Genomic DNA, 24,384 nt, shown 5'->3' on the forward strand with positions numbered 1-24,384 from the left:
ATGTTCGGAGCTGATTTATTTGCCATCAAAGTTGTGTTGTTATTTGTTGTATAAAAATAGTGAGCATTGCTAAGGATGCGGCCCTTGAATGTGTTTGTGGGTAATTTTAAATGCTAGGAATTATGTTGGTGTGTGTGTACGGCATGGTATGTAAACTATAGTACTTTTGTTAACGTTTCCAGACACCATTTTATCCTTTAATGTAAATCAACTTGGTGTGGTACCGTTAAAATAGAGTGGGGTATTTATAAGATGGTACATTTTTTTCTTATGCCAATAAATAAATCTAGAGACAGGTGTGCCGAAATGTTTTGAGCTGATGTACTTGCCATTAAAGTAAGGTTTTTTTTTTGTTATAGCATGCCTACATTAATGTGTGTGTGGGAACGTTAAAATACAGTGTTGATTATCCAAAAAATGCAAAGATTATCCAAAAAATGCAAAATCGCAAATGTTTCAGTGAGGCAACATAGAAAATCTTTAGTCTGTAAGTTACCCTTAAAAATAGCATGAGGGGTTGATGGTGAGGGCGACTGGGTGAGGGCGACTGGGTGCGGGTGAGTTGTTGAGGGTGAGTGGTTGAGGGTGACTGTTTGAGGGTGACTGTTTGAGGGTGACTGTTTGAGGGTGAGTGATTGAGGGTGAGTGTTTGAAGGTGACTGTTTGAGGGTGACTGTTTGAGGGTGAGTAGTTGAGGGTGAGTAGTTGAGGGTGAGTGGTTGAGGGTGAGTGGTTGAGGGTGAGGGGTTGAGGTGAGGAATTGAGGCTGATGTTTTGAGGGTGAGTGAGGGTGAGATGTTGATGGTGATTCAAGGTGAGATGTTGGGTGAGGCGTTGAGGGTGAGTGACTATAGAATTTTTCTACCTTACTGTCATTCTACTTGAACTGTCAGACCAAGTTACCCTTAAAAATAGCATGAGACGTTGAGGGTGAGGGGGAGTGAGGGCGATGCTGAGGTGTTGAGTGAGGGTGAGGGGTTTAGGGTGGGTGAGGGTAGGTGAGTGTTGAGGGTGAGGGTAGGTGAGGGTTGAGGGTGAGGGTGATTCGTTGAGGGTGAGTGGTTGAGGGTGAGTGGTTGAGGGTGAGTTGTTGAGGGTGAGTGGTTGAGGGTGAGTGGTTGAGGGTGAGTGGAGGAGTTTTGATAAAAATCAATAAAGTTTACTGACGCCAATTGCAAGCTTAATGTAATTTGACTGTAACTGTCTGATCCAAGTTACGCTTTACAAATGGCATAAGGAGTTGAGGGAGAGGGTGAATGTGAGTGAGGGTGAGGTTGAACTGTTGAGTGTGAGTGAGGATAAAAGTGAGGGTGAGTGAGGCGTTCAGTGTTAGTGTGGGTGAGATATTGAATGCGAGTGAGGGTAAGGGTGATTGAGTCATTGAGAGTTAGTGAGGGTGAGGGGTTGAATGTCAGTGATGGTGAGGTGTTGAGGGTGAGTGAGGGTGAGGGTGAGTGAGGGTGAGTGGGAGGGGTTGAGGGTGAGTGAGGTGTTGAGGGTGAAGTGTTGATGATGTAGGTGAGAGGTTGAGGGTGATGGAGGGTGGGTGAAAGGGAGGGGTGCAAGGTGAGGGGTTGCGGGTGAGGGTTGTGGGTGAGGTGTTGAGGGTGAGGTGTGGGGGAGGGGTGAAAGGTGAGGGGTTGCGGGTGAGGGTTGGGGGTGAGGGGTTGAGGGTGAGGTGTTGAGGGTGAGTGAGGGTGAGATGTTGAGGGACAGTGGTTGAGGGTGACTTGTTGAGGGTGAGTGGTTGAGGGTGAGTGGTTGAGGGTGAGTGGTTGAGGGTGAGTGGTTGAGGGTGAGTGGTTGAGGGTGAGTGTTTGAGGGGGAGTGTTTGAGGGTGACTGTTTGAGGGTGAGTGGTTGAGGGTGAGTGGTTGAGGGTGAGTGGTTGAGGGTGAGTGGTTGAGGGTGAGTGGTTGAGGGTGAGTGGTTGAGGGTGAGTGGTTGAGGGTGAGTGGTTGAGGGTGAGTGATTGAGGGTGAGTGGTTGAGGGTGAGGGGTTGAGGGTGAGGGCGAGTGAGGGCAAGGCTGAGGTGTTGAGTGAGGGTGAGGGGTTGAGGGTGGGTGAGGGGTTGTGGGTGAGGGAGGGTGAGTGAGGGTGAGGGAGGGTAAGTGAGGGTGAATGCTTGAGGGTGAGGGGTTGAGGTGAGGATTTGAGGCTGATGTTTTCAGGGTGAGTGAGGGTGAGATGTTGATGGTGAGTCAAGGTGAGATGTTGGGTGAGGCGTTGAGGGTGAGTGACTATAGAATTTTTCTACCTTACTGTCATTCGACTGGAACGTGGGTGAGGGAGGGTGAGTGAGGGTGAGGGAGGGTGAGTGAGGGTGAATGCTTGAGGGTGAGGGGTTGAGGTGAGGAATTGAGGCTTATGTTTTCAGGGTGAGTGAGGGTGAGATGTTGATGGTGAGTCAAGGTGAGATGTTGGGTGAGGCGTTCAGGGTGAGTGACTATAGAATTTTTCTACCTTACTGTCATTCGACTGGAACTGTCAGCGCCAAGTTACCCTTAAAAATAGCATGAGACGTTGAGGGTTAGGGCGAGTGAGGGCGAGGCTGAGGTGTTGAGTGAGGATGAGGGGTTGCGGGTGGGTGAGGGTAGGTGAGTGTTGAGGGTGAGGGTGAGGGTAGGTGAGGGTTGAGTGTGAGGGTGATTGGTTGAGGGTGATTGGTTGTGGGTGAGTGGTTGAGGGTGAGTGGTTGAGGGTGAGTGGTTGAGGGTGAGTGGTTGAGGGTGAGTGGTTGAGGGTGAGTGGTTGAGGGTGAGTGGTTGAGGGTGAGTGGTTGAGGGTGAGTGGTTGAGGGTGATCGGTTGAGGGTGAGTGGTTGAGGGTGACTGGTTGAGGGTGAGTGGTTGAGGGTGAGCGGTTGAGGGTGAGCGGTTGAGGGTGAGCGGTTGAGGATGAGTGGTTGAGGATGAGTTGTTGAGGGCGAGTGGTTGAGGGCGAGTGGTTGAGAGTAAGTGGGTGAGGGTGAGTGGGTGAGTGTGAGTGGGTGAGGGTGAGTGGGTGAGGGTGAGTGGGTGAGGGTGAGTGGGTGAGGGTGAGTGGGTGAGGGTGAGTGGGTGAGGGTGAGTGTGTGAGGGTGAGTGGTTGTGGGTGAGTGTTTGATGTGTGTGTGGGAACGGTAAAATAGAGTGGGGGATTTAGAAGCTGGTACATAATTTTTTCAGGCAATAAATCTTGAGACAGGTGTGGCGAAATGTTTTGAGCTGATGTATTTGCCATCAAACTTTTGTTTTTTATTGTGATAGCATGTCTACATTAATGTGTGTGTCTTAACGTTAAAATACAGTGGTGATTATCCAAAAGAAGACAAAATCTGGAATGTTTGAGTGAGTCAACATCGAAAATCTTTAGTCTGTAAAAGCGCCATAGTCAACAAAGTAGGAATCGAGGTTGGGTGCAAGTTACCCTTAAGAAAATAGAAAGAGAGGTTGGTGGTGAGTAAGAGTGGCGACATGTTAAAATACAGTGGTAGATTGTATTTAAAGTATAAGAGTTATGATGTTAAAAAAAAAACGTTTCCAGACGCCATTTTCTGCCTTACTGTAATTCGTCTTGAAATGTGTGCTGCAAGTGACCCTTAACAAAATAGCAAGAGAGGTTGGCTGAAAGTTACCCTTAAGTAAATAGAAAAAAAAAAACGGGTGAGTGAGAGTGAGTCTGCTGCGGATGCGTCCCTTAATGTGTGTGTATCAGAAATATGGTGGTTATCCAAACGAAGGCAACATCGTAATTTTCCCACTGAAGACAACATTGAAAATATGTAGTCTGTACAAGAGTCGAAGTAGAATAGGCCGATGTTACATACTACGTTGTCCCACAAAATTGTGAAATACTAGGCCTGGTTATGTAAACTAAATAAGTTTTGATAAAACAAATAACGTTTCTAATGTTCGTATTTACGTTCAGTGGGATTGTTTAAGTTTAGCGAAAAAAATTCACGTTTCTACTTGATTTTGGGGTGGGGGGGGGATGTCTGTTGTTGTTCTCGAGCTAACACCCGTCTTGCAGTCCTTCCCTTGCCCCAAGGAAAAGTCACACTAGCTGATGTGCGCGAATTAGAAGTGTGAATGTTTGAATGTGTATGCAAATGGAGTTTCGACATTGGCGCGCCAGTAGACTTCCCTGGCCAACTCACTTAAGCGCACATAAGAGTTAGCTCGGAACTGACAAAGTAAATTTTTTTTCTTGTCGTCTGTTTTATTTAACGTTTCTGTCATTGAAGTTCAACTTTTTTTGCTCGAAGTAACCCTTAAAAAGTGGAATATCTAAAGCTTGTAAAGTATACAAAGTTTCATTTAGAAACATAGAACGCTTGTAATATACAGGGTGAAAGATGTGCCGAAGTTGTGGCGTTTATGTTTAGTATGCAAATACTGAACAGGGCTGTGGAGCCGTCCAGTCGGCGAATGAGAAAGATGTGTCTGTGGGTATTTGTAAATGCTAGTATAATTTTGGCTGTGTGTGTACGTGTTGTAAATACAGAATTTGGCTGCGGGTGCGTCCCTTAATGTAAGTCTTGTAATATACAAGATCAAAGTTGTGGCGTTTATGTTTAGTATGAAAAGACAGGACATTGCTGCAAATGCCTCCATTAATGTGTGAGTGTCAGCATAGAAGTACAGTAGGAGACTGAGAAAGTTGGTCGATGATTTTGTTTGTCAATAGAGAAATGTAGCGATAGGTGTGGCGAAATGTTCAGAGCTGATTTATTTGCCATCAAAGTTGTGTTGTTATTTGTAGTATTAAAATCGTGAGCATTGCTGAGGATGCGGCCCTAGAATGTGTCTGTTGGTAATTTTAAATGCGAGGAATTATGTTGGGGTGTGTGTACGGCATAGTATGTAAACTATAGGAGTTTTGTTAACGTTTCCAGAGACCATTTTCTACTTTAATCTAAATAAACTTGAACTGTGTACTCAAAGTTAAACTTAAAAAGTGGCATGAGGGGTTGAGGGTGAGGCTGAAGTCTTGAGTGTAAGTGAAAGTAAGAGAGGGGTTGAGTGTTAGTGAGGGTGAGGTATTGAGTGTAAGTGAGGGGAAGGGTGATAGAGGGATTGAGAGTTACTGAGGGTGAGGTGTGTAGGGTGAAGTGTTGAGGGTGTGGGTGTGAAGGTGAGGGGTTGAGGGTGGGTGAGGGGTTGAGGGTGAGGGAGGGTGAGTGAGGGTGAGGGAGGGTGAGTGAGGGTGAATGGTTGAGGGTGAGTGGTTGAGGGTGAGTGGTTGAGGGTGAGTGGTTGAGGGTGAGTGGTTGAGGGTGAGTGGTTGAGGGTGAGTGGTTGAGGGTGAGTGGTTGAGGGTGAGTGGTTGAGGGTGAGTGGTTGAGGGTGAGTGGTTGAGGGTGAGTGGTAGAGGGTGAGTGATTGAGGGTGAGTGGTTGAGGGTGAGGGGTTGAGGGTGATGGCGAGTGAGGGCAAGGCTGAGGTGTTGAGTGAAGGTGAGGGGTTGAGGGTGGGTGAGGGGTTGAGGGTGAGGGAGGGTGAGTGAGGGTGAGGGAGGGTGAGTGAGGGTGAATGGTTGAGGGTGAGTGGTTGAGGGTGAGTGGTTGAGGGTGAGTGGTTGAGGGTGAGTGGTTGAGGGTGAGTGGTTGAGGGTGAGTGGTTGAGGGTGAGTGGTTGAGGGTGAATGGTTGAGGGTGAATGGTTGAGGGTGAGTGGTTGAGGGTGAGTGGTTGAGGGTGAGTGATTGAGGGTGAGTGGTTGAGGGTGAGGGGTTGAGGGTGATGGCGAGTGAGGGCAAGGCTGAGGTGTTGAGTGAAGGTGAGGGGTTGAGGGTGGGTGAGGGGTTGAGGGTGAGGGAGGGTGAGTGAGGGTGAGGGAGGGTGAGGGAGGGTGAATGGTTGAGGGTGAGTGGTTGAGAGTGAGTGGTTGAGGGTGATTGGTTGAGGGTGAGTGGTTGAGGGTGAGTGGTTGAGGGTGAATGAAGTTTTCTACCTTACTGTCATTCGACTTGAACTGTCAGCGCCAAGTTACCCTTTAAAATAGCATGAGACGTTGAGGGTGAGGGGGAGTGAGGGCGATGCTGAGGTGTTGAGTGAGGGTGAGGGGTTGAGGGTGGGTGAGGGTAGGTGAGTGTTGAGGGTGACTGTTTGAGGGTGAGTGATTGAGGGTGAGTGTTTGTGTGTGACTGTTTGAGAGTGACTGTTTGAGGGTGAGTGGTTGAGGGTGAGTGGTTGAGGGTGAGTGGTTGAGGGTGAGTGGTTGAGGGTGAGTGGTAGAGGGTGAGTGATTGAGGGTGAGTGGTTGAGGGTGAGGGGTTGAGGGTGATGGCGAGTGAGGGCAAGGCTGAGGTGTTGAGTGAAGGTGAGGGGTTGAGGGTGGGTGAGGGGTTGAGGGTGAGGGAGGGTGAGTGAGGGTGAGGGAGGGCGAGGGAGGGTGAATGGTTGAGGGTGAGTGGTTGAGAGTGAGTGGTTGAGAGTGAGTGGTTGAGGGTGAGTGGTTGAGGGTGAGTGGTTGAGGGTGAGTGGTTGAGGGTGAGTGGTTGAGGGTGAGTGGTTGAGGGTGAGTGGTTGAGGGTGAGTGGTAGAGGGTGAGTGATTGAGGGTGAGTGGTTGAGGGTGAGGGGTTGAGGGTGATGGCGAGTGAGGGCAAGGCTGAGGTGTTGAGTGAAGGTGAGGGGTTGAGGGTGGGTGAGGGGTTGAGGGTGAGGGAGGGTGAGTGAGGGTGAGGGAGGGTGAGGGAGGGTGAATGGTTGAGGGTGAGTGGTTGAGAGTGAGTGGTTGAGGGTGATTGGTTGAGGGTGAGTGGTTGAGGGTGAGTGGTTGAGGGTGAATGAAGTTTTCTACCTTACTGTCATTCGACTTGAACTGTCAGCGCCAAGTTACCCTTTAAAATAGCATGAGACGTTGAGGGTGAGGGGGAGTGAGGGCGATGCTGAGGTGTTGAGTGAGGGTGAGGGGTTGAGGGTGGGTGAGGGGTTGAGGGTGAGGGAGGGTGAGTGAGGGTGAGGGAGGGTGAGGGAGGGTGAATGGTTGAGGGTGAGTGGTTGAGAGTGAGTGGTTGAGGGTGATTGGTTGAGGGTGAGTGGTTGAGGGTGAGTGGTTGAGGGTGAATGAAGTTTTCTACCTTACTGTCATTCGACTTGAACTGTCAGCGCCAAGTTACCCTTTAAAATAGCATGAGACGTTGAGGGTGAGGGGGAGTGAGGGCGATGCTGAGGTGTTGAGTGAGGGTGAGGGGTTGAGGGTGGGTGAGGGTAGGTGAGTGTTGAGGGTGACTGTTTGAGGGTGAGTGATTGAGGGTGAGTGTTTGTGTGTGACTGTTTGAGAGTGACTGTTTGAGGGTGAGTGGTTGAGGGTGAGTGGTTGAGGGTGAGTGGTTGAGGGTGAGTGGTTGAGGGTGAGTGGTTGAGGGTGAGTGGTAGAGGGTGAGTGATTGAGGGTGAGTGGTTGAGGGTGAGGGGTTGAGGGTGATGGCGAGTGAGGGCAAGGCTGAGGTGTTGAGTGAAGGTGAGGGGTTGAGGGTGGGTGAGGGGTTGAGGGTGAGGGAGGGTGAGTGAGGGTGAGGGAGGGTGAGGGAGGGTGAATGGTTGAGGGTGAGTGGTTGAGAGTGAGTGGTTGAGAGTGAGTGGTTGAGGGTGAGTGGTTGAGGGTGAGTGGTTGAGGGTGAGTGGTTGAGGGTGAGTGGTTGAGGGTGAGTGGTTGAGGGTGAGTGGTAGAGGGTGAGTGATTGAGGGTGAGTGGTTGAGGGTGAGGGGTTGAGGGTGATGGCGAGTGAGGGCAAGGCTGAGGTGTTGAGTGAAGGTGAGGGGTTGAGGGTGGGTGAGGGGTTGAGGGTGAGGGAGGGTGAGTGAGGGTGAGGGAGGGTGAGGGAGGGTGAATGGTTGAGGGTGAGTGGTTGAGAGTGAGTGGTTGAGGGTGATTGGTTGAGGGTGAGTGGTTGAGGGTGAGTGGTTGAGGGTGAATGAAGTTTTCTACCTTACTGTCATTCGACTTGAACTGTCAGCGCCAAGTTACCCTTTAAAATAGCATGAGACGTTGAGGGTGAGGGGGAGTGAGGGCGATGCTGAGGTGTTGAGTGAGGGTGAGGGGTTGAGGGTGGGTGAGGGTAGGTGAGTGTTGAGGGTGACTGTTTGAGGGTGAGTGATTGAGGGTGAGTGTTTGTGTGTGACTGTTTGAGAGTGACTGTTTGAGGGTGAGTGGTTGAGGGTGAGTGGTTGAGGGTGAGTGGTTGAGGGTGAGTGGTTGAGGGTGAGGGGTTGAGGGTGATGGCGAGTGAGGGCAAGGCTGAGGTGTTGAGTGAAGGTGAGGGGTTGAGGGTGGGTGAGGGGTTGAGGGTGAGTGGTAGAGGGTGAGTGATTGAGGGTGAGTGGTTGAGGGTGAGGGGTTGAGGGTGATGGCGAGTGAGGGCAAGGCTGAGGTGTTGAGTGAAGGTGAGGGGTTGAGGGTGGGTGAGGGGTTGAGGGTGAGGGAGGGTGAGTGAGGGTGAGGGAGGGTGAGGGAGGGTGAATGGTTGAGGGTGAGTGGTTGAGAGTGAGTGGTTGAGAGTGAGTGGTTGAGGGTGAGTGGTTGAGGGTGAGTGGTTGAGGGTGAGTGGTTGAGGGTGAGTGGTTGAGGGTGAGTGGTTGAGGGTGAGTGGTTGAGGGTGAGTGGTTGAGGGTGAGTGGTAGAGGGTGAGTGATTGAGGGTGAGTGGTTGAGGGTGAGGGGTTGAGGGTGATGGCGAGTGAGGGCAAGGCTGAGGTGTTGAGTGAAGGTGAGGGGTTGAGGGTGGGTGAGGGGTTGAGGGTGAGGGAGGGTGAGTGAGGGTGAGGGAGGGTGAGGGAGGGTGAATGGTTGAGGGTGAGTGGTTGAGAGTGAGTGGTTGAGGGTGATTGGTTGTGGGTGAGTGGTTGAGGGTGAGTGGTTGAGGGTGAATGAAGTTTTCTACCTTACTGTCATTCGACTTGAACTGTCAGCGCCAAGTTACCCTTTAAAATAGCATGAGACGTTGAGGGTGAGGGGGAGTGAGGGCGATGCTGAGGTGTTGAGTGAAGGTGAGTGTTGAGGGTGACTGTTTGAGGGTGAGTGATTGAGGGTGAGTGTTTGTGTGTGACTGTTTGAGAGTGACTGTTTGAGGGTGAGTGGTTGAGGGTGAGTGGTTGAGGGTGAGTGGTTGAGGGTGAGTGGTTCAGGGTGAGTGGTAGAGGGTGAGTGATTGAGGGTGAGTGGTTGAGGGTGAGGGGTTGAGGGTGATGGCGAGTGAGGGCAAGGCTGAGGTGTTGAGTGAAGGTGAGGGGTTGAGGGTGGGTGAGGGGTTGAGGGTGAGGGAGGGTGAGTGAGGGTGAGGGAGGGTGAGGGAGGGTGAATGGTTGAGGGTGAGTGGTTGAGAGTGAGTGGTTGAGGGTGAGTGGTTGAGGGTGAGTGGTTGAGGGTGAGTGGTTGAGGGTGAGTGGTTGAGGGTGAGTGGTTGAGGGTGAGTGGTTGAGGGTGAGTGGTTGAGGGTGAGTGGTAGAGGGTGAGTGATTGAGGGTGAGTGGTTGAGGGTGAGGGGTTGAGGGTGATGGCGAGTGAGGGCAAGGCTGAGGTGTTGAGTGAAGGTGAGGGGTTGAGGGTGGGTGAGGAGTTGAGGGTGAGGGAGGGTGAGTGAGGGTGAGGGAGGGTGAGTGAGGGTGAATGGTTGAGGGTGAGTGGTTGAGGGTGAGTGGTTGAGGGTGAGTGGTTGAGGGTGAGTGGTTGAGGGTGAGGGGTTGAGGGTGGGTGAGGGTAGGTGAGTGTTGAGGGTGACTGTTTGAGGGTGAGTGATTGAGGGTGAGTGTTTGTGTGTGACTGTTTGAGAGTGACTGTTTGAGGGTGAGTGGTTGAGGGTGAGTGGTTGAGGGTGAGTGGTTGAGGGTGAGTGGTTGAGGGTGAGGGGTTGAGGGTGATGGCGAGTGAGGGCAAGGCTGAGGTGTTGAGTGAAGGTGAGGGGTTGAGGGTGGGTGAGGGGTTGAGGGTGAGTGGTAGAGGGTGAGTGATTGAGGGTGAGTGGTTGAGGGTGAGGGGTTGAGGGTGATGGCGAGTGAGGGCAAGGCTGAGGTGTTGAGTGAAGGTGAGGGGTTGAGGGTGGGTGAGGGGTTGAGGGTGAGGGAGGGTGAGTGAGGGTGAGGGAGGGTGAGGGAGGGTGAATGGTTGAGGGTGAGTGGTTGAGAGTGAGTGGTTGAGAGTGAGTGGTTGAGGGTGAGTGGTTGAGGGTGAGTGGTTGAGGGTGAGTGGTTGAGGGTGAGTGGTTGAGGGTGAGTGGTTGAGGGTGAGTGGTTGAGGGTGAGTGGTAGAGGGTGAGTGATTGAGGGTGAGTGGTTGAGGGTGAGGGGTTGAGGGTGATGGCGAGTGAGGGCAAGGCTGAGGTGTTGAGTGAAGGTGAGGGGTTGAGGGTGGGTGAGGGGTTGAGGGTGAGGGAGGGTGAGTGAGGGTGAGGGAGGGTGAGGGAGGGTGAATGGTTGAGGGTGAGTGGTTGAGAGTGAGTGGTTGAGGGTGATTGGTTGTGGGTGAGTGGTTGAGGGTGAGTGGTTGAGGGTGAATGAAGTTTTCTACCTTACTGTCATTCGACTTGAACTGTCAGCGCCAAGTTACCCTTTAAAATAGCATGAGACGTTGAGGGTGAGGGGGAGTGAGGGCGATGCTGAGGTGTTGAGTGAAGGTGAGTGTTGAGGGTGACTGTTTGAGGGTGAGTGATTGAGGGTGAGTGTTTGTGTGTGACTGTTTGAGAGTGACTGTTTGAGGGTGAGTGGTTGAGGGTGAGTGGTTGAGGGTGAGTGGTTGAGGGTGAGTGGTTCAGGGTGAGTGGTAGAGGGTGAGTGATTGAGGGTGAGTGGTTGAGGGTGAGGGGTTGAGGGTGATGGCGAGTGAGGGCAAGGCTGAGGTGTTGAGTGAAGGTGAGGGGTTGAGGGTGGGTGAGGGGTTGAGGGTGAGGGAGGGTGAGTGAGGGTGAGGGAGGGTGAGGGAGGGTGAATGGTTGAGGGTGAGTGGTTGAGAGTGAGTGGTTGAGGGTGAGTGGTTGAGGGTGAGTGGTTGAGGGTGAGTGGTTGAGGGTGAGTGGTTGAGGGTGAGTGGTTGAGGGTGAGTGGTTGAGGGTGAGTGGTTGAGGGTGAGTGGTTGAGGGTGAGTGGTAGAGGGTGAGTGATTGAGGGTGAGTGGTTGAGGGTGAGGGGTTGAGGGTGATGGCGAGTGAGGGCAAGGCTGAGGTGTTGAGTGAAGGTGAGGGGTTGAGGGTGGGTGAGGAGTTGAGGGTGAGGGAGGGTGAGTGAGGGTGAGGGAGGGTGAGTGAGGGTGAATGGTTGAGGGTGAGTGGTTGAGGGTGAGTGGTTGAGGGTGAGTGGTTGAGGGTGAGTGGTTGAGGGTGAGGGGTTGAGGGTGGGTGAGGGTAGGTGAGTGTTGAGGGTGACTGTTTGAGGGTGAGTGATTGAGGGTGAGTGTTTGTGTGTGACTGTTTGAGAGTGACTGTTTGAGGGTGAGTGGTTGAGGGTGAGTGGTTGAGGGTGAGTGGTTGAGGGTGAGTGGTTGAGGGTGAGGGGTTGAGGGTGATGGCGAGTGAGGGCAAGGCTGAGGTGTTGAGTGAAGATGAGGGGTTGAGGGTGGGTGAGGGGTTGAGGGTGAGTGGTAGAGGGTGAGTGATTGAGGGTGAGTGGTTGAGGGTGAGGGGTTGAGGGTGATGGCGAGTGAGGGCAAGGCTGAGGTGTTGAGTGAAGGTGAGGGGTTGAGGGTGGGTGAGGGGTTGAGGGTGAGGGAGGGTGAGTGAGGGTGAGGGAGGGTGAGGGAGGGTGAATGGTTGAGGGTGAGTGGTTGAGAGTGAGTGGTTGAGAGTGAGTGGTTGAGGGTGAGTGGTTGAGGGTGAGTGGTTGAGGGTGAGTGGTTGAGGGTGAGTGGTTGAGGGTGAGTGGTTGAGGGTGAGTGGTTGAGGGTGAGTGGTTGAGGGTGAGTGGTAGAGGGTGAGTGATTGAGGGTGAGTGGTTGAGGGTGAGGGGTTGAGGGTGATGGCGAGTGAGGGCAAGGCTGAGGTGTTGAGTGAAGGTGAGGGGTTGAGGGTGGGTGAGGGGTTGAGGGTGAGGGAGGGTGAGTGAGGGTGAGGGAGGGTGAGGGAGGGTGAATGGTTGAGGGTGAGTGGTTGAGAGTGAGTGGTTGAGGGTGATTGGTTGAGGGTGAGTGGTTGAGGGTGAGTGGTTGAGGGTGAATGAAGTTTTCTACCTTACTGTCATTCGACTTGAACTGTCAGCGCCAAGTTACCCTTTAAAATAGCATGAGACGTTGAGGGTGAGGGGGAGTGAGGGCGATGCTGAGGTGTTGAGTGAGGGTGAGGGGTTGAGGGTGGGTGAGGGTAGGTGAGTGTTGAGGGTGACTGTTTGAGGGTGAGTGATTGAGGGTGAGTGTTTGTGTGTGACTGTTTGAGAGTGACTGTTTGAGGGTGAGTGGTTGAGGGTGAGTGGTTGAGGGTGAGTGGTTCAGGGTGAGTGGTTCAGGGTGAGTGGTAGAGGGTGAGTGATTGAGGGTGAGTGGTTGAGGGTGAGGGGTTGAGGGTGATGGCGAGTGAGGGCAAGGCTGAGGTGTTGAGTGAAGGTGAGGGGTTGAGGGTGGGTGAGGGGTTGAGGGTGAGGGAGGGTGAGTGAGGGTGAGGGAGGGTGAGGGAGGGTGAATGGTTGAGGGTGAGTGGTTGAGAGTGAGTGGTTGAGGGTGAGTGGTTGAGGGTGAGTGGTTGAGGGTGAGTGGTTGAGGGTGAGTGGTTGAGGGTGAGTGGTTGAGGGTGAGTGGTTGAGGGTGAGTGGTTGAGGGTGAGTGGTTGAGGGTGAGTGGTAGAGGGTGAGTGATTGAGGGTGAGTGGTTGAGGGTGAGGGGTTGAGGGTGATGGCGAGTGAGGGCAAGGCTGAGGTGTTGAGTGAAGGTGAGGGGTTGAGGGTGGGTGAGGGGTTGAGGGTGAGGGAGGGTGAGTGAGGGTGAGGGAGGGTGAGTGAGGGTGAATGGTTGAGGGTGAGTGGTTGAGGGTGAGTGGTTGAGGGTGAGTGGTTGAGGGTGAGTGGTTGAGGGTGAGTGGTTGAGGGTGAGTGGTTGATGTGTGTGTGGGAACGTAAAAATAGAGTGGGAAATTTATAAGATGGTACATATTGTTTATGGAAAAAAATAGATCTAGAGACGTGTGGCGAAATGTTTAGAGCTGATGTATTTGCCATCAAAGTTGTCTTGTTTTTTGTTATATCATGCCAACATTAATGTGTGTGTGGGAACGTTAAAATACAGTGGTGATTATACAAAAGAAGGCCAAATCGGAAATGTTTCAGTGAGGAAACATAAAAAAATGTTTAGAGCTGATGTATTTGCCATCAAAGTTGTCTTGTTTTTTGTTATATCATGCCAACATTAATGTGTGTGTGGGAACGTTAAAATACAGTGGTGATTATACAAAAGAAGGCAAAATCGGAAATGTTTCAGTGAGGAAACATAAAAAAATGTTTTGAGCTGATGTATTTGCCTTCAAAGTTGTCTTTTTTTTTGTTATATCATGCCAACATTAATGTGTGTGTGGGAACGTTAAAATACAGTGGTGATTATACAAAAGAAGGCAAAATCGGAAATGTTTCAGTGAGGAAACATAAAAAAATGTTTTGAGCTGATGTATTTGCCTTCAAAGTTGTCTTTTTTTTTGTTATATCATGCCAACATTAATGTGTGTGTGGGAACGTTAAAATACAGTGGTGATTATACAAAAGAAGGCAAAATCGGAAATGTTTCAGTGAGGAAACATAAAAAAATTTAGTCTGTAAAAGCGTAAACGTAGAATAAGACAAATTTACATACCACGCAGTCGAGGAAACTTGTCCCAAAAAATTCATGGTTATGTAAAGTAAATAAGTATTGTTAAAATAACGACACGTTTCTAGTGTTAATATTTGCGTACAGTGACATTTCTTACGTTTCGCAAAAAAGTTTTACGTTTGTAGTGTAAGTATTTCCTTTCAGTGGTTTTTTTTTTGGGGGGTTGGGGGGGGGGGGGGGGTTTGTTGTTGTTATCGAGCTAACACCCGCGTCGCATCCTGCTGTTCTAAATTAGCACATCCCCAAAGGAACTTCACAAGTGATTACAATCTTGGCGACGGTGCTTAAAGTAGTCTAGCATCCTGTAGTTTTCGTGACGAAAGCCTTGCAGTCTGTGGCCTGACTTTGTGTTCATGTAAATGGGACTAAAATGTTTTATTTTAGGTGCAATGCTAGAGATACAATCGGTATTTTTAACGTAGCACGCTTTATTTCGTGGTGTAGACGATTTCAGTGGTAGTCCTGCAGATTTCTCAATGTACAAGCCGATGTAACTTTTAAAGCGTATGTCATTATCTCGTGGTGTAGACGATTTCTGTTGAAAGTATATACTTTCGTGTGCCAAACAGTTTCACGTGGGGAGACAAAATGGGGAGGGGGCGGATGCGGAGGTGCGTCTGGAGAGGGGGAGTTGAAATGCGAGCGTGGCTGTGTACGGGGACAGAGGGGGGGGGTTCGGGCGTTAGTGGGTTGTGGAAGACATGTGGAAGGATGTACAAATGTTTGGTAACAAATAAGTATGTTTCATTGTCCACTAAAATACATTTGCCGAAGTTAGAGTTGAAGAGTGAAATGTTTTCTGAAAGGAATAAAAAAGTCGGGATAATGGTAATACTTTCGTGTGCCAAACACTTTGACGGGGGTACACAAAATGGGGAGGGGGCGGATCCGAAAGTGCGTCTGGAGAGGGGGAGTTGAAATGCGAGCGTGGCTGTGTACGGGGACAGAGGGGGGGGGTTCGGGCGTTAGTGGGTTGTGGAAGACATGTGGAAGGCTGTACAAATGTTTCGTTGAAGAGTGAAATGTTTTCTGAAAGGAATAAAAAAGTCGGGATAATGGTAATACTTTCGTGTGCCAAACACTTTGACGGGGGTACACAAAATGGGGAGGGGGCGGATCCGAAAGTGCGTCTGGAGAGGGGGAGTTGAAATGCGAGCGTGGCTGTGTACGGGGACAGAGGGGGGGGGTTCGGGCGTTAGTGGGTTGTGGAAGACATGTGGAAGGCTGTACAAATGTTTCGTTGAAGAGTGAAATGTTTTCTGAAAGGAATAAAAAAGTCGGGATAATGGTAATACTTTCGTGTGCCAAACACTTTGACGGGGGTACACAAAATGGGGAGGGGGCGGATCCGAAAGTGCGTCTGGAGAGGGGGAGTTGAAATGCGAGCGTGGCTGTGTACGGGGACAGAGGGGGGGGGTTCGGGCGTTAGTGGGTTGTGGAAGACATGTGGAAGGCTGTACAAATGTTTCGTAACAAATAAGTATGTTTCATTGTCCACTAAAATACATTAGCCGAAGTTAGAGCTGAAAGGAAATATGTCGTGGTAATGGTAAGACTTTCGTGTGCCAAAGAGTTTCACGGTGGTAGACAAAATGGGGAGGGGGCGGATCCGGAGGTGCGTCGTGAGGGGGAGTGGAGAAGGAGGGGGGAGTAGAGTAGGGGAGGCACGGCCTAACATCCGTGCAATCAAAAAGTGAAGAGGCGGAGCTGGGGGAGGCTGTCAAAGAGAGAGAAGGCAATGCAGGCTTGTGCACGCGCTTTTAAGCTGTTTGCGCATGCGCATTAGTCTAAAATGTCTCGTGCACTGCAAGGAATCGCCACGATTCCTTGAAAGTTGGATAAAGAGTGGATAAGCCCCCATAGTCTCGCAAGCTCGATGCGCATGCGCATCGACAGGCGAGACCTAAAAAAGAGAGCCGGCTATTACTTTCATTTGTGTACTGCTGTTAAAGCATTGCCCTTCTCAAGTGCCAATGTTCAGAGGGCCTTTTCACAGATAAAAGTTTACATGGGAAGGTCAGAGCGAGCACGCATGACCAAAGACTCACTGAAGAGGTATTGTAAGGTGTACTACATTAAGTGTGATTTCTAAAACTGCATTTTGACCTCATATACACAGTACATTCATTGTCTATGTACCATGCACTATCAGTGCAGAAAGCCAGGAATAATAAAAACAAAACATTCCATAAACACTGGAAAAACACTGTTTCGGTTATTTTTAATGGTGCGACAATTGGTAACCACAGATAACCACTGTTTATTATGGTATTAAAATCACTGGAAACACTGAAAAACCCCCACCAGAATTTACCAAAAATAGAAACTGAAAACAGGAAAGCCTAGATATATAAGGCAATCTGAAAATGTAATGCAATAACACTCACCCCCCCTCTGTGAAAATTGGGAGACTGAGCTTCAGAGGCCACTCCATGACAAGGAATGGGAACAGGTTTTAGAGCATCCCAAAAGAGTATCCCGAAATTACAGATTCAAAAATAAATATACAATACTTTATTTTACACCGGGTGTATCTGGTGCCAGAAAATCTCCAGCTATATTTCCCGAACACACTATACTTATGCCCGAGATGCCAAGAACCTAGCGCAACCTTTCTCCACATGTTCTGGAGCTATCTGACACTACTCTTACTGGAACACAATACACACCACACTGCGCTCAGTGACAGGGCTCGTAGATGCTGTAACATAGGAAGCAAGTGCATTAGGCATATTCAATCACCGTAAACTACACAAAGTAGAAACGTGATTTGCGGCTCTGGCTATCCTGCTAGCCTTAACAGAGCGTCGCCATGCACTGGAGAACTGGAGCGGGACCTTCTCTGGCTGCCAGGAGGGGAGCAGTTATAAAGTGGGGAGCATCGAAGGAAGATGCGTTACGATGTGAAGAAGTCCGAGGCATTCGGAAACGCCACATCTCCATGCAGTGGACAACACTGTTACACACCTTCAAGCATACCGCACCACACTCTGAGTCCCCTCAGTTAATACCAAACTCCCTGTAAACCCCTTGGGAGGAATCTCATGCAGGGTACGAGCAGGATGGCCATCTCATCACGCATGGCACACAGGTCACGGATACAGGGCATATATGAGCACCAGGGCTAAAACCTTACCAATGCACACACTCTTGAGGCCTGTTTCATGGCAACAATAAACTAAAACTTTCAACAATGCTCGTCTACATCTAGAACCGTACATTTCTTCATACACAGTGTAACCCCAATTTTGTTCCACTCCCCAGTTTTGTTATACTCCCCACTGCAGAATTGAGTCTTACATTCATCAATGTCAAATACTGCTGTAATATTTACGGTGAAGCGACATCTTTTATCATAGACCAAAACAAGATCAACTTCTTGGAGCAATATGGAAGACTAGAACAATGTCCACAGCTGACATGATGTATCCAAATGCATGTACAAGCTTCTATGTAAATTTCAATTGGTAACGATGTTGTCCTATCACATGTATGTAATAAAAACCATATATAAAGAATATATTAAAAAAGAGCGTCAGTTTGTGTCACCATTCCTGTGACACTTTATGATGGGCCCTCAGCATGGATCTTAGGAATTGTCTGGTCTGTCCGCTCCTTGTCTGGTGTGTTGTGCAGCTCCTCTGGGGACATATGATCATCAATTTCTGGTACCTTCATCTCAGGCGTTGTTGGTGCAGCTCTGCATGTTGTTTCGTTGATACATTCAGGGCATCCGGTCACAGTCTGTGGTCCAGTCCACTTAGAAGTAAGAGAAACATCTTTTATTTTTTCTCACCATGACCATGATTCCAGAGTTTCTTTTGCAGTTCTTCTCCTCCCCCAGGCCTGAACCTTGGGGGTGGTATGGGGCATGCAGTTTCCACTCTGTTCCCAAACAGTCACACATCTTTTGCATAACTGCAGCCAGAAAGTCATCCCCTCTATCGCTATTTATGCCCTAGTGGACCCCAAACCTGGGAGTGATGGCTATCATGAAGTGTACCACGATCGTGGCTGGTTCGCTTCCTTGTGGGAACTCCCCCACGTATTCTGGAAACACATCCACACACAACAGCAAGACTCAAAGTCATTCAATGGGAAGCAAAATGTATCTGCACCTTCACCCCACCCCCCCTTGTGCAATGATCAGTGGGTCTATGCTCAAGTCTTGTAAAGGAAGGGTACATACTGCCTAGGGCCACAGGCCTCTCATCCCGGTATACCCACAATCCCTCATCATTCTGCTCACATCCAGCATCAATCCACGCTCTCTGCTCTTCTGCTGTAGCAGACCATTGTGCTTCCTTCACATCAGCTAGCAACAATTGTCTCTCAATGAGCTGAATTTTTGGAATGTTTTTATTCATTAAAGGCACCATCTGTACTGTTTGTAACATGCCCTCTCTTGCTGCAGTGTCAGCCCTGGCGCTACCTCTGGCTATCATGGTATTAACTCCTGTGTGGGCTTCACATTTTCATTACTGCTATCCCGTTGGGTAGTAGTATCGCTTATAACAAGTGCTTTATTAAAGGGCCATTTTGAATGAAACGCCCGACTGCTGTTATGAAACCCCGATACTGCTACAGCTGGCCAAATTCATCGACAATTCCAAAGGCATAGCGTGGGTCAGTGTATATGTTAACAGCTTCCCCCCAGCTAGGATGCATGCTCTTGTTACCGCATACAGCTCAGCTTACTGGGCAGATGTACTAGATGGCAGAGCTGCACTTTCAACTATGGTGTCAACTGTTGTAATAAACACTAATTACGGAGCAGGGGTTGCTATCAGTCTGCTGGAGAAACCATCAGTGTACGTCTCATCGTCTGCCTGTTCTAATGCTGTCTGCTGTAAATCTGGTCTTAGTGTGATGCAGTTTTCTACAATCTCAACACAGACATGATTAGGGGTCTCATCAGAATAACCTTTTGCAGGTAGCACTGTTGCCAAATTAATAGATGTGTAACTTTTAAAGATGATCTTAGCTTTAACAAATTAAGTTGACCTCATAACCTGTGTGCCTGCCAGCAGAAAAATGTTGTGTTGCTCCAGATGACAACCACGGTACCTAATATGGCACCTACACAATACAAGTATAGGCCGAAACAATAGTAGCCGTCTTCGCCCCCATCACAGCTGCCGACGCCCAGTCACTGCTGAAGGTAAAGTCACATAGTAGTATCCCGCAGGTCTTTAAGAGCTGTGCCAGCACACCACTTGCAATGCCATTTTGCTCTGACACAGAGATAGAAGGACAGTTTGTAGTCAGGCAGCCCCAATGCTGGTGCAGTACATAATGTCTCTTTCAGTTTCTTGATACAGTTTGCAAGTTCATTAGTCCATACAATGTTGTTGGGTGCATCTTTTAGCATACTCTGTCTCAAGTTGGCATCATAGCATCTGCATTCAGGGATCCACTGGCGGCAGTAGTTCATCATCCCCATCGAAGGAAGTGACCCGCTTAGGGCCACCGTGGTCACCACAGACCACTTCTCAGCCTTCCATACCAAATGAAGAGTCGGCGAAGCAGTGGAGAATATACACCAATAACCATTTATTTGTATACGCTCAGAGCGGGGCTCCGTCTGCACTCGTAAGAATACTACAGAGTGGACTGAAGAACAGTAATCATAAAGATACATTATGTACACTGCATGGTTAGTTAAGAACACGCCCACAGTGGAATTTTCCAAGCAGATGTGGATGGACAGCAAAAAACAAAAAAAAAAGGTTTCTTCTCTTGTATCTTGCACAAAACAGAACATGTCAAGGCCGTTTCACCGTGGGCTGCGATCAAACTGCTAGACAGGTGAGAGAGGCCTTTATCTAGTGAGAAAGCTATGCACTGACACGAACAGTTCTTTGTTGCAGAAACGAAACTGAGCAAAGGGTATTTCTCGGAACTGGAAAAGATTAGTTTCATTATACATGGCATTACGTGAGCATCAACAAGCCTCATCTAACACCATGAAGGACATCAATCCTTTCTTGGTGGACGGGGGCTGCATGCCCTGAATCAATGTTATTCTGTCAGGTGACCTGCTGCTTGTACCATGGGAAATCACATAACTCTGGGAAATCACCTGTTTTTAGGCAGCAGCTCTGGAATGCTGACCATGAGTCTTTTGTGTTCTCTCTCCCAGAGGTTGTTCAGGAGGGCTACAATATCAATCCTCTTTATGTCCTCAGTCTGAAGTCCTAACCTCGTATGTACCTCTCACGACGCCTGGACCGTCGTCTCTCAATCCTCTTTATGTCCTCAGTCTGAAGTCCTAACCTTGTATGTACCTCTCACGACGCCTGGATCGTCCTCTCTCAATCCTCTTTATGTCCTCAGTCTGAAGACCTTGCTGCCTCAGATGCAGCATCAGTCTGAAAACAGCCCACTCCAAACTCTTTCCCGTTCAATCCCAAGTAAACCAATGGTTTTCTCAATATTCCCAAAAGATTGGCCGCAGTCACTGTCTCACCAACAGTAGGGTAAACAACCTCATCTCCTAAACACACCTGGAAATTGTACAATTTGTCAAAAGTCCACCTGCCTCTGTGACAAGGTCAGTCTTCAAGACAACCCATCTCCTGATCCCTCTGCGATCTGTTTTAGAACGCCTCAGCCATATTTTCAAAAATATATCTTCCATCCCCACCTCTAGTTGTTTTACACCTGGTCGCTTCCTTGAGCCCAACAATGCAGACACCATAAAACATCAGGTAAAGACTAAAAGATTTTAACTTCAAAATTGTTATAACAGCAAAACCCCAATACCCAGATTAAACTTGTCAACAAGTGAAATTACAAGTTTACACGCCTCACCAGTTCCTAAGCCCCCGGGTCATATCCCTAAAACACCTTCACATGGATGACAAACCTCCCTGGTTTCCAGCAATGGTAACAGCTGTTAAGCTCCTGTCAATCAAAGAAAATAAAAAATGCATGATGTCCTCGTTACTCAGTTCCAGACTTTATCACCCCCTTTCTTCCTACCTCAACCATATTTAAACTCCCACCAAGCCTTTCAGTGGGATCATCTAGTAGTTACTGATACAGAATGTTCGGCAAGATCCAGCATTCTCATTGCCCCAGGGACCAGGGGCCAGATGTAGGTAACCAAATACCGCTCGGTAAAGGCCGAAAATACCGAATTTCGGCCTTTACCGACCTGTATTTGGCCTTTGAGATGTAGGGGACTCAAAAACATCAGAATCGGTAAATTTACTGATAGATTTAAATCAGGTGGTAACCAGGTGCAGGCTATAAAAAAGGCCCCAAAATGCAACAGTTTCACCAGAATGGCGGCATTCTATGTGATTACGAGGCGGCTACGGCTACAGGCAGAAGGAGAGAGGGTCTGGAGGAGGGAGGAGCAGGTGTACAGGCAGAGGATCACCCTATTCCAGCTAACTGAGCCAGAGATCCTACAAAGGTACAGGCTAGACCCCAAAAATATCCTGGACCTTATCAGGGACCTCCACCCACTGTTGGACCATCCAACCCCAAGGGCGCACGCCATCCCACCCCATGTGCAGGTGCTGTGCAGCCTACACCTGCTTGCATCTGGGAGTTACCCGAGTGTGGTTGCTGTGGTTGGTGGGGTATCCCAGAGCTGTCTGTCCCGTTTCTTTAAGAAATTCCTAGACGCCATGTTGCAGAGAATGCATTACTACATCAGCTTCCCTGCAACGCATGCTGAACTGCTCAGGACAAAGACAGACTTTTATCAGATGGCGCATTTCCCCAACATCATTGGCTGTATTGATGGCACCCACATACCAATATGTCCACCTGCTGCCACAGAGTACATTTATAGGAACAGGAAGTCCTCCCACACCATAAATGTACAGGTGATCTGTGATTCCACGTACATGATCACTGACATAGTAGCCAAATTTCCCGGGAGTACCCACGACTCTTACATCTTCCAAAACAGTGGGATCTACGCACGCCTGACAGAGGGGGAATTCGGCGAAGGATACTTGCTAGGTAACACACTGTGTGAAACTCCCTTGATATGTATTGCAGATAGATGTGTTTGTGTGCATGTGAGTATTTTTTTTCTTGTTACAAATAGGGGACAGTGCATATGCCCTCTGGTCCTTCATCCTCACACCCTACCTCAACCCTTCAACACCCAGCCAGAGGAGATACAATAGGGCACACAAATCGACCAGAAACATTGTTGAGCGCACCTTTGGTCTGTGAAAGAGCAGGTTTCGCTGCCCACATAAAAGTGGAGGGCCCACCAGTACACACCAGTCACCTGCTGCAAGATGATTGCAGCCAGTGCAATGTTGCACAACCTTGCGGTTAAGAAGGGTTACCGAAGTTGACCTCTCTGATTATGAGGACCATGATGACGAGCAACCAGTGCCTGAACCACACACAGCTGGAGTTGCCACACCAACTGATGGCAGATACAGACGGGGAGAGATCACACGCAACTTTTTTAAAGTAAGTAAAGAGACACAGGCAGGTGTAGTATGGACCCAACGTAGTTTAATTGTGTCACTACGTAGGTTACAAAAGCACAAATGTGCAACACAAATTATTAACATTCAATGATGTGAGTCCTGGGTCACTTCCCCATTAACTAAAATAATCATTTGCGTCCACGCTTACCAGTGGCAGTTGTTTGGTGCTGACTGTGCTCACTTTGCGATTGGTCTGTAGCATCAGCATGGTGCCTACTGCTCCTCCTTGTCTCTACGACAAGGGAGCTGGCCATGCTGCTCCTACTTGTGCTCTCTTCACTCTCTGGCACATCTAGAGCAGCAGTTTGTGCTGTTTGTGCATTTAACAGCGCCTCAAGAGCACTGGTCATCCTGGCCATGCCCCTAGTGACCTCATTACTGTTTTGGGTTAGTCCCTCCTGCATGTTTATGCTTCTCCTGCATAGCAGGGATGTGGCTGTGGCCAGGCGATTGATGGCTTTATTTTGTTGATGCGCACGCTGCCTTTCCTGGTGCCTTGATGCAAATTTATTGTCTAGTTTGGTGCACAGACGCTCCACCGATTGTGACATTTCACACATCCCTGCAGCCATTTCTTTGTTGACATCTACAAGTTCCCTGGTGCCCTTTCCTATGTCTCCCATGTTGTTGTTCAGGTTCCTCATTTGGCTTTGGCAAGACATGATGGATTTTCCCTGCATCCTCTGGATTTTTACCATGCTCCCCTCCAGGCCACAGAACACACTTGAACCCTCCACACGTCCAGCTGCACTGCTTTCTTGGATTCTGCGGCGTCTTGCGCCAGTATGGCCCACCTCTGCACTGGACTGCAGGATGGCAGAGCTACCATCCACAGGCAAGGTGTGTGTCTCTTCCCCCTCCTTGTCACCTGCTGCTGACTCTATTACCAATAGTGGGGCAACAACAAGCCTCCTGCTTGGTTGTGATGCAGGTGTTGTTTCATGCAGTGATGTTGGCATTTCTGGGGATGACAGCAACAGAGGGGATTGTGATCGTTGTGGGGACGCCTGCAACTCTGGAGCATTTTCTGTGTCTTGTGAAGGAGGATGGCTACTGGGTGCACCTGTGTCATGTGATACATTCTGTGCACTTGGACCTGGTCCTGAGTCTCATCCCTCTCTGGTGCCGTGCCTTCAGTCTCCTGAGAACGCCAGTGAGATGTGTCACCTGTGGATATATGAGCGTACATTAGCTAAGCGCTACTGTCTCACACTCACTACAATTAAATCTTTTTCACTTTCGCTTTATTCTGTCTGCAATCATTTACCTAACTTGCTGGTTGCTGTGCTGTATGACATGGCCTTACATTTCCTGACTACATTTCCCATGATGCATTGCTCCTGTATAGTGCTAGCAGTACTATACTGTGGTTCACTTAGACACAAAGGGTACAGGTAAGGATGATGGTGTAGGGGGGGAATGCTGTGCATGCATCTTACCTTTTCTGCTTGGAGCTCTGGCTGAGCTGTCTACTTCTCCCAGTCCGCAGACGCTGTCTGGTTCTATAGTTGAGGCCACCATCTCCTCCAGGTCAGTAAGGGGGGGGGTGCTGGGTTCTTCCCTCCACCAGTTTTGGTTGCCTGCTTGTGGTGTTCAGCCAATTTTTTTGTTTGGCTCCTGAGGTTATAGAACCTCTTTTTCAGGTCCTCCAGCGTCTCTCGTAGTCATTTCAACTGCATTTACTTTGTCAAGTATGCCCAGCCAGAGTTTCCTTTTGGCAGATTCTGCCACAGTGAGGGACTGCCTGCCAGACAGTTTTTAGTTCACCTTCACCACCTCCTCAACAAGGACCTGTAACTCCATGCTGCTGAATTTCAGTTTCCTCCTCCTCTCAGGATGCTCTTTGTCTTTGCTGCTTGCCATTTTTCAGATTTAAAAGTGCACAAAACTCTTTCTGCTGCTCAGGGACTCTATGCTCCAACTGCCTCTCCAGAAGCTTCTAATTAGTTGCAGCTGCCTGTGTAGCCACTTCCTGGTAGGGAGGGGGAGGGTGGTAGCACCTGATTGGCTGCCTACCTAAGTTTCACTTTTGTTTGATTTCCGATTCGGTATTTACCGGTATCATTCCTATGGGCCAAAAGGCATATAGGAATGAATGGGAAATACCGATTCGGTAAATACCGAATGTCCGATTCCGATTTTTATCGACTTTTTATCT

The 24,384-nt window shown here is 49.3% G+C and overlaps 1 pseudogene; it reads right to left on the reverse strand.

Moving 5' to 3' along the window:
• Positions 1-22,354: 22,354 nt before the first annotated feature.
• On the reverse strand, positions 22,355-23,415 carry LOC147710164 (uncharacterized; annotated as a pseudogene).
• Positions 23,416-24,384: the final 969 nt, after the last annotated feature.

This window comes from Lissotriton vulgaris, chromosome 5, assembly GCF_964263255.1.
Source record: "Lissotriton vulgaris chromosome 5, aLisVul1.2, whole genome shotgun sequence".
Lineage (NCBI taxonomy): Eukaryota > Metazoa > Chordata > Amphibia > Caudata > Salamandridae > Lissotriton > Lissotriton vulgaris.